This window comes from Plectropomus leopardus, chromosome 6 (assembly GCF_026936395.1).
Source record: "Plectropomus leopardus strain MGB_pleo_1.0 chromosome 6, ASM2693639v1, whole genome shotgun sequence".
In the NCBI taxonomy this organism is placed as follows: domain Eukaryota; kingdom Metazoa; phylum Chordata; class Actinopteri; order Perciformes; family Serranidae; genus Plectropomus; species Plectropomus leopardus.
In genome coordinates this window covers 21,986,917-21,996,556 of record NC_142181.1, presented here as the reverse complement: position 1 = coordinate 21,996,556, position 9,640 = coordinate 21,986,917, and positions in this window count along the sequence as shown.

Below are 9,640 nucleotides of genomic sequence, written 5' to 3'. Positions count from 1 at the left end.
CTCTCTGTGAGCGCCTGAGATGTCCAGTGGGAGGAATGAGTGAAGGATCAAGGGCTTTCTTATTGATCTTCCACTCATTGATCTTTTCCTTTTTCCCTCTTTCCATCTGCCGGTCCACCTTTCACGGATGGGTATGTAGTTTGCAGCAGGGAGGAAAGAGAGAGAGAGAGGGAGAAAGAGACAGATGCCGCAGACGAACAGGGACATTATCCAAGTCTCAGAGTCTAAAGGGAGAGATCAACTCCTCAGTGCAGGAAGATACAGCACCACATCAGACTCTGTGGTGAGACGATACTCCCAATACCTCAGGAAATTAGAGGAGATAAAGTGAGAGAAGTGGAGAGCAGAAAAAGACAGGAGGACAGGGAAGGTCAGGGGAAGATGGGATGAGAGGAGAAGAAGCGCGACAGGATTAGCCCAGAATAGAAGGAGGGAGAGAGTCATTTAAAGTATGAAATTGTAAAAGCTGGAGGCAAGAGGGTTAAAATTTAGGCATGGAGTTAAGTCACAAAAAAGGTAGTGCAATCATGATTGTTGAGACTTGACTGCCAGAAGATTCAATTTCACTTTGAGGAAAACTAAGGAGAAACAACCTCAGATTGGTAAATATTTAACAGTTTTAAGACTACAGCCACAGCAGCAGTTCTATGAGCCTGTACTAAAGTAAAGCGGTGCTTTGAGCTACATGCTCCCACATGTTAGTTTACATTTGTTAATCAGCACCACACATACTACAGATTAAATTCATGGATTGCCTTTCATTCTGCTGGTGTTTGGTCATAAAAATATTGGGCAAATTGAAAATTTGTCAGAAGAGTCAGGAGATCATATACGGCCCTCACCCACCAAACCTAAAAAAGGCAGAATGTTGCATCACCTCGCCAAAAATTTGCACCTGACCGTCTGCAAAGACTACAATCAACAGCCAACGAGCACTTAAGTTCTGCACCTGAGAGGAGATAATGCTTCATACCAGCAGGTGGTGGTAGTCTGTATCCATCTTCAAAAATGGAAACTGGAAGACAAACAGGATGGATTCAAGGTGCAAGTTAGCCAGTTAGCTCATCAACAACACAACTTGATGTTAAAAAAGAAAAGAAATAACATTTACTGTGCACTAGCAAACAATAAAATAAACAATTACAAGTCATTTCTTAAATAAAAAATCTTACCAAATACAAAAAGTTTGTCTCAAGCCCAGTCAACTGTGCAGGACACATCACCAAAACTTAAGGCCATAGACATTCGCCAATGGCCCAAAATTGACTGACGGCCAACCAATGGCTTGGTGTGTCAGGGCCTTTAGTTATTTGGATTTATCCTCAGGGATCCACAAATGTCTGTACAACATTGTGTAACAATCCACCCAGAAGATGTTGAGATATTTCACTGAGTAAGAGACAACTTTGACCTGCTGATGGCACTGGAGGAGAAGTCGGAGGAACACCAGAGTCACTAGGATTCATCCTCTGGGGATCATGGATGCCTGAATAAGATTTAACCCGTAGCCTTCAAATAGTTGATCAGATTTTTCAGTCTTGACCAAAATGGTGGACCTATGGACTGACTGACATTGTCATCTTTAGAGCCATGCTGCTAACTAGTGTGGCTAAAATGTTGTGTTGTTGTTCATTTAACTCACATACAGATGCTTTCCAATAAAAAAAGACATTTTGGCTATTGTATTGTAATTAGGATATTAAGTGGTGATAGTCTGGGATGACTCGCATTTTGACTTTGAGGTCCTCAGACATGATTTTGACTAGATTCAAATATATATACCCATTGTGTTGTAATCATAAAATTCAGGCCTGAGGTATATTATAAAAAAAAACTGACATAATCTTTTCCTCCGCTGTGGCTCACTTAAAACAGTCACTCATTATGTGTGTGTGGGTGTGTGTATGTTATGGCAAGGCTGTTTTTACAGATCGACCAACCTGTTTGAAAACTATGATGTCACACACCCTAGAGGTTTAATATGAGCCCTCATTGTGCAGACTCATTATCCATCACATAGACACACACAGACACAAATAACACAAAAACACACAGTCACTCACATATAAGGACATTCAGTCAGCAGGAAGAAAACCCATAACCTCTGTGCTCAAACGCTCCCTTTATAACATACATGTATTCACACAAGCAGATGCACAAAAGGTGTCCTCTTACTCTGGAGATCCTTTACGTTTCAATGGGCCATCCATAGTAACCAAAGAGCCGTGGCTGCTGCGGCCCTGCATAAAGAAGCTGGAGAGAGTTGAACAGGGACAAAGAGAAACACCTTTGCATAGAGAAAATGGGAGAGATACTCTGGAGATCGTCCAGCCATGAGAGATTTCAGAGGTAACCTCATTCAATCCAGTAAAAACAGCATTATGTATAATGCATGGGCCTAAGAGTTGGCAGTTCTCTTTATTTCCTGTGCAATCAATAGGATAAACTCCCTATATAGATGTACAAAAGTACAAAGACAGAGCAATGCCGTTGTACTTTGAAACAGGGTTTTGAGTCAACAAGGGAAAAATCTTTCGGAAAGTGTCAGTTGATTTAATAGCAGATAAGTCTTGGACTTGAACACTAATGACTTGGGACTGAACTTATGACTTCACTCATCATGCACCCCTTTCCCTTTGAATTCATTTTTATTATCCAAGGCCTATATTGGTTTGTTCTATCTTTAGTTTTGTACATTTTATTGTTTTTCAGCCGTCACCCCTGTTTGCTGTTGCCATCGTCTGTTTTGTTCCACTTGGGTTGAGATGTTTTATGAGTCCCTTGGGGTTTTTTTCATTTCACCCACACAGTTTACATGTGTGTTTGTTTTTTTGTTTGTTCTCTATTTTCAGTGTGTTGTGATTTAGATGAGAAAAAAACCTCAACACCCCCTTTAATGAGCGTTTTTGTCACATTTCTCAAAATTAGCTACAACCACAACAGTTTTCTCGGTATCTGAAAAACTGATTAAATTTATTACCTTTTATTTCAACTGTAGATATGGGAAATTCATTTTAAAGATATAGAAATTCAAGTACAGTGTTATAGATAATGTGATGGAGGAAATCATGTGTGATCAAAAAACAAGAGTCTAAATCAAAGCTAGTACATAGATTATAAAAAATAATGTACGTGGCTACCATGGCATCACCCGTTGGATTGTGCACTACTGTTTTGAAGCTTGTAGTTCGGCATTTCAGTAGTCGCCATCTTGCAAATTTCTTTTTTTTGGAGCCAAAAGTGACCATATTTGGAAAGGAGAGTAGAGCTGGTGAGGAGTGCGGGGGAAGGATCTGACTCATAGACTGTGGTGCATGGATGTATAAAGAGAGTTGGATACAGCATTGAAGGCGAGACCTCATTCACTTCTATAAAACTTACTTAGTGGTGCATAACGTCAAAGACGTTCAATTGCTGCATATGAAATTACCCACATTATTGGCATTGCTTCCACATCATTGGGCCCATAGAGTAAACTCACTTAAGACTTCTGCTGCTGAGCTGCCTACTTCAGGTCTAGCGCTCTGCTGACTTCAACAGGGATAAAATGTTTTAATTGTGTAGCTCTTCTAGACTTTCCAAATGTTATCAGACCAAGTGGATCAAATTCTAATTGTAAATCATATTATTTCTTTAGGGCTGTGACCACTCCAAAACTGTAACTCTGGCTACTATGAAAAGTGGCTTCAAAACTGGGGACCTGCTGTCGTGACGTCTTGCAGACAGCCTGTTACTCAAACCAGCCACACTCCTAATCATGTATAACTTTAAGACTTAATAAACTGTAAATGGGAGAGCTATATACAAATTCAACCCCATATAATTGTTAAAAAGCGGGAAATTAGGGGGACCAAAACCATTTTTGTACCAGGCTGGTTATTATGAGGGTCTATGGGGATTGACTCGCCTCTAGAGCCAAGTGGCCGTTAGAGGAACTGCAGTTTTTGGTACTTCTTTTTTTTTTTTTTTTTTCATTTTTCAGCTTATGAATATGTACAAAATTTGGCAACAATCCATCTGATAGTTAAGATATTTCAGTGTGGATCAAAGTGGTGGACAGACCAACTAACATTACAATAGACAGAGCCATGTAGTTAACGTAAAGATTGACTAAGTTTGACCACTTTATTGTAAAAAGTAGCTTTCAAGTCAGCAAAGTATCATGTTTTGTCTTTACTTTACATCTGCTTGTTCCACTGCTTTTTTTGTCATATCACACTTATTGAGTTAAATAGGCCTATTCAAATCTAAGTTGCCATCTATTTTCCAGCTGCATTGTTGTATTGAGTGTATCTGACATCCAATATTTGATCTTGATTTGATCCCTGGAATCTTAACTACAATTTAAAGTAAAAGTTTGTGGGGTTGAGCAATCACTCTTTGCACAACATAAGTTTTTAATGGCAGACCTCCCAGAGGGTACATGGAGTTGAAGAAGTTAAGCCTTCAGTGGTCAGCTCTCTAATGTGCAGGGGTTTTGGCTTATGTTCTTTGTGAAAGGCATCAGAGTTGGTCCAAAAAAAGATCTGTATCGTGTGTGAAGTGTGTGTTTTCCGAGAAACATCTGTCCTTGATGTTGTTAGTGCTTGACACCTACACAGTCTTACTGAGAAGGTCTTGGGACTCTTTCATTGTTCCCACTTTCACCAAAGGGGGTTGGTTATAATTGTTGTGCGTTTTCACATATTAACAGATTTCCTGTCTCTGGACATCCATAAAACTGCACGGAGGGAAGAAACAAGGGAAGCGAGGACATAATTTAGGCCATGAGAGGGATAAAGAGAGTTTAGCGTCTGCATGGTCCCAAGGGAACTTGGATGTGAGTTTCTTCTTCCCTCACATTAGCTTACACCCTCCCACGTCTTATACAAACCCTCATCTCATTGCTCAATATCATACCAGGCCTGTTAGTGTTTCTGTGTAATGTATGTTGTGTCTTGGCTTCTTTTTCTTTTTATCTTTCCCGCTTTGTAGATTCCTTATTTTGGAGTCCTCGAGGAACTCTGTGAATTCAGGGGCCACAGAAGGACGAGTCCTGGGATGTAATGTGGGGGTTTGGTAGGAGAGACGCAACTGAAGGCTGTAGTCTAGTCACCTTCTGAGACGCAGACACCCCCCCACCCCCACCTTAGGAGTGACTCAGCGCAGTAGTGCGGAGGCAGGGGGTCAAAAATCCCCTGCCCTCCGCCTCCACTCAAAACATGTGGGAATGAGAAAACTTTATCCTATATTTAACCTCCAGGTGTCTGGTTTGTGTGTGTGTGTGTGTGTGTGTGTATACAAGTGTGGGTCCCAGTAACTGAGTCATCAGCAGCTGGGTGTGTGTAGTTATCTTATAGGGGGAAAAGTGGTTGCCAGTGTTGTTGGGGGTTGGTTTGAGGCTTTTAGCAGTCTAGGAAAAGTTGTGTTTTTGCCCCCTAATGCTCCACACTCACCGCCCTCTGATGAGAACTTTCCCCATTAAATCAGTCTGAGGTTTGAGTGTGTGTACATTAGATTTGCGTGAAATGTAATGAAATAAATTGAGAAAATAGGCAAGAGAATAAAAAGTGTCATTATAAATATGTATGCAGACTGTAAATCTCCATCCTGTGTTGTAAGCTACATAACATCACAAAGTTTAGCACAATAAAAAGAGTAAAACATTCTCTCTTAATGCTCGGATAGGCAGTTTAATTTCGGCTTAGTTGGTTATAATCTCATGATAATATTTAAGCATACTGTAATTCAAGTGGACAGAAAGATAAATACACATCTGCAGCTTCCCGTGGCTCTAATCCCAAGCATTAGAAAATCGAGCTCATGACAGGAGACTTTGGCCAATCACAGGTACAATTTTTCCTGTTGAACTTGAAACTCCAGTATATGAAAAGTCACAATAATACTTCAATAATAATCTTTTGATTAAAATCAAAACTAAACTACTTGCCAAAAGTTTTTCCAAACTAGAAATTCAAAACATATAGCTTCTGACTGACTGTTTTGGTTTATCTTAGCATTTAGTTTGTTTTGCCAGCTAATTTTTTTTCTCTTTTCTTAGGCAATTTCATTTTATCATTTCATTTAAAAATGCTCTTTTTGTCCTTCTTTCTCCTTTGATCACTGCACATTGCACAATATAATGGCAATTTTAATAAATACATGTTCTTCACCACATGGTTGCCATGTGCATCATATCTTTTTGGCTATATGATAACATTTCTTCTATTCGGAGATCTTACTCAACAACAGGTGGGATTCAGCCCTTTCCAGTGAAAACATAACACAATAATATGTATCAAAGTTTAACCAGATCAAGCAAAAGGCAGTGAAAAGCACCATTCATAAGGTCAGATAGGCCCCCAAAAGTCTAGGGCCAGCCCTGACACAGAGTGTAACATTCAAGATCTCTGGTTGGTTATATCTGTGGCAGTGTGGAAGAGTTCCCAAAAGGTAAAAAGAAAGTGGTTGATATATGTCTTTAGAAATCTTTCCTGGCAACGTTATGTTCCCATTCAAACAGAAAGCAATGATGCTGAGTCAAATCACTAAGTGCTATTACCCATCAAACTTGTCTAAATGATCGCAGTGTATTATGGCCAATATGGCAGCCCTATACAGTTATTCACTATAAAGTCAAAAAGCCCAGCTCAGCACAAACCTCCCAACTCATCAGATTTATTAAGAGCACTGAAAGTGACTCCCCAGAGACACAGAAAAGGGATTTTACCCCTCTCGCTCTCTTCTGTTAAGAATTTTTTGGCCTCTTAGAGCAGGTTTTCTCTTTAAAGGAAGTCTGATTCTGATTCTTCTCAAAGCCAAAAACTACACGCTGGGAGAACAAGCCACATAAAGGTAAGAGGCGAACACTTTCTTTCAAACATATTTGCCAGACATGACCACATCCACACGCTTGCTCAGTTGACTTCTGAAGAAAAACACAAAGTTTACACTACCGCAGTGTTTCAAATGAAGTCTGTCCCGTGACCTGCATCACATGTCAACCCTTCTCGCTTCCATTTGCCATGTCCCTCTCAGTGACGCAAAAAGGGAGGAAAAAAAAGCTTGAAACAAAGACACCCACACAAACAAACTAAAACATAAATATAGTTGCCCCTTACTCTCTCTCACACATACACACACAATCCCGTGCACTTAAAGACCTCTGAGCCAGCAGAGCGATAAGATTAGAGGAAGTACGTGGGTGTAAAATAGCTGTGGTGTGGGACTTTCTGGATTCACACAATCTGCACTGACTGCGGGCCCTGCTTTTTATTAGAGTTCAAGCTGATGGGAATACACAGACGCTGATGACACCCACACACATATCCTGCGATTCTGGGCTAAGATCTGCATAGATACAGTATTTACACACACACACTGAACATGCCAATACTTAATCATCCCTCCCCCATAGTCTGCAAATACAGACATAACTATCCTTACACGTCTTCACATTATGACAAGATGTATGTGTGCACAGTGCTTTGAGACTATACTATATATGACATCATGTAAAGATCTAATAGTTTCCTTGGACTGACGCCGTTCACCGCAGAATCAAAAGTATATATTGGTCCTGTTACCTGTAGTGCTGTTTATCAGTCTCAATTGTTTTGGTGTGAGTTGCAGTGTGTTGGAGACATCAGCCGTAGAGATGTCTGCCTTCTCTCCAATATAATGGAACTAGATGGCCCTTGGCTTGTGGTGCTCAAAGTAAAAAAATAAATTAAAAAAAAACATTTGAAAAACTCAACAGCAATGTCTCTTTCCAGAAATCGCAACCAGGTTACTCATCATAACAAGATACAAATTATTTTCTCTCTACCGAACTGCACCTACTAACTGAATCACCATGCAGATGGAAACATGCATCCACTCATGGACGAGAGGTTTGTGGAGATACGAGTTGTAATCAGATGTCCTCCTTAGCTGAGCTGTAACATTAGCTAGCTCAGTGGTGTTAGGTAAGCTAGCTGTATTATTCAACTAGATGCAACATCCTTCTACACATTGACACGCTTGGCAGGTGGTAGAAAGAAAATAGTTCCTGCATGAAACTGCTCACACGAAGGTCTATAGATCATCCTTAGTAACAGGGTTATGGTTTCTGGAAATAGAAATTGCTGGTGAGTTTCCCATAGACTGTAAAAAATATGGACGCAGCTACAATTATGTCAGCCATGGTGTTTTTAAGCTTCATGCTCAGCATTTTGGCTATCACCATCTTGGTTTTTGGTGCCACAAGTGACCATATTTGGGCAAAATGCTGGTGCTGTGGAGGAGCAAGGAGTGGATCTGACTGAGAATTTGAGACACAATCTGCAGATATGGCCTAAATGAAATGTTAAAGGTTGAGTTATTTAAAATAAAAAAAAATAAAAGATCACAGTACAGTTTTCATAGATGGGATAATTAGCTATAATCTGGTTTTTTTTTGTACCAGGCTGTAAACATGTTTATTTCTGCTGTAAAGTTGGGCATTTTAACAAGGGCGTCTATAGGGATTGACTCAAGTGGCCGTTTGAGGAACTGCAGTTTTTGACACGGTGAAGGCAAGCGCCAAATAGTTCCATTATATTGAAGAGAAGGCAGACATACATAGCCAATATTTCCAACACTCAACAACTCACACCAAAACAATCTAGACTGATAAAAAACACTACAGGTAAGAGGAAAAATATGTATTTCTGAATCTGGGGTGAACTGTCCCTTTAAATATAGTAAGTAAAGAAGCTACAGAGGCTGAAGTTGGTCTTAGAGCAGTAACCCTGAGGTCGTGACTCCTGCTCTGGTGCAAACAAAGCGAAAAACCAGAATCATCAGTGGTTCCATTAATAAAGTCTTCAGGCTTCACAAGGCTTTCTTTGTTTCATAATTAATGCAAACGCGATAACCGTGACATTGACAGTTGGGCGGTCAGTACATCAACCTCTCTGACACATGAAAATGAACGCTGCCATTCATCATCACACATGGACCCCATAAGGCTGAATTATTAACCACAACACAAGAGACCTTTGTAGCAGATTAATGGAAGCATGCAGCACAGCACATTTATTACAGAGATAGTGTAGTCATTGTATTATCGTGTTAAATTGTTAGCCATACAGGAGGCTGCAGCTTCAAATTGTTGTGTGAGTTAACACAACAGATGCAAAGTTGCCCTTGTGTTGCTGGCATTAACAGATATGTTGCGATGCATTTCATCCAATTCTCTTTCTCCGTCTACAGCCATCTTACCAGCATCTACATTTCTGCTTCTGTGTGCATCTTCAGTTAGTTTAAAGTATTTACTGAAAGCTGCTCCAGAATGGATGGAGAAAAAGAAAGAGGTGGGGAAAGAGATAAAGACAATTTGTTCAATCAATCATACCCACACAAGAACAGCACTTTGTGGTAGATTTCAGGCAAAGAGGGAAAAAGAGGTAGGATGTGGTGGGTTAGAAAAAGACTGAGGAGGAGAAATAGTCAGAGAAAGAAGACAGATGTGAAAAGGAAAAGGAAGGGATTGCATTTTAATATATTGTCATCAAGTCTTTTTGATCGCTAAGAAAGTTAAAATGGAAAAATGACTGAACTTCCATTTATAAGCTCAAATTTCTACAGTTATTTGTTATCTCAATTTTTATTTTCTAAATTCCTTGCATGGGTTTGATTT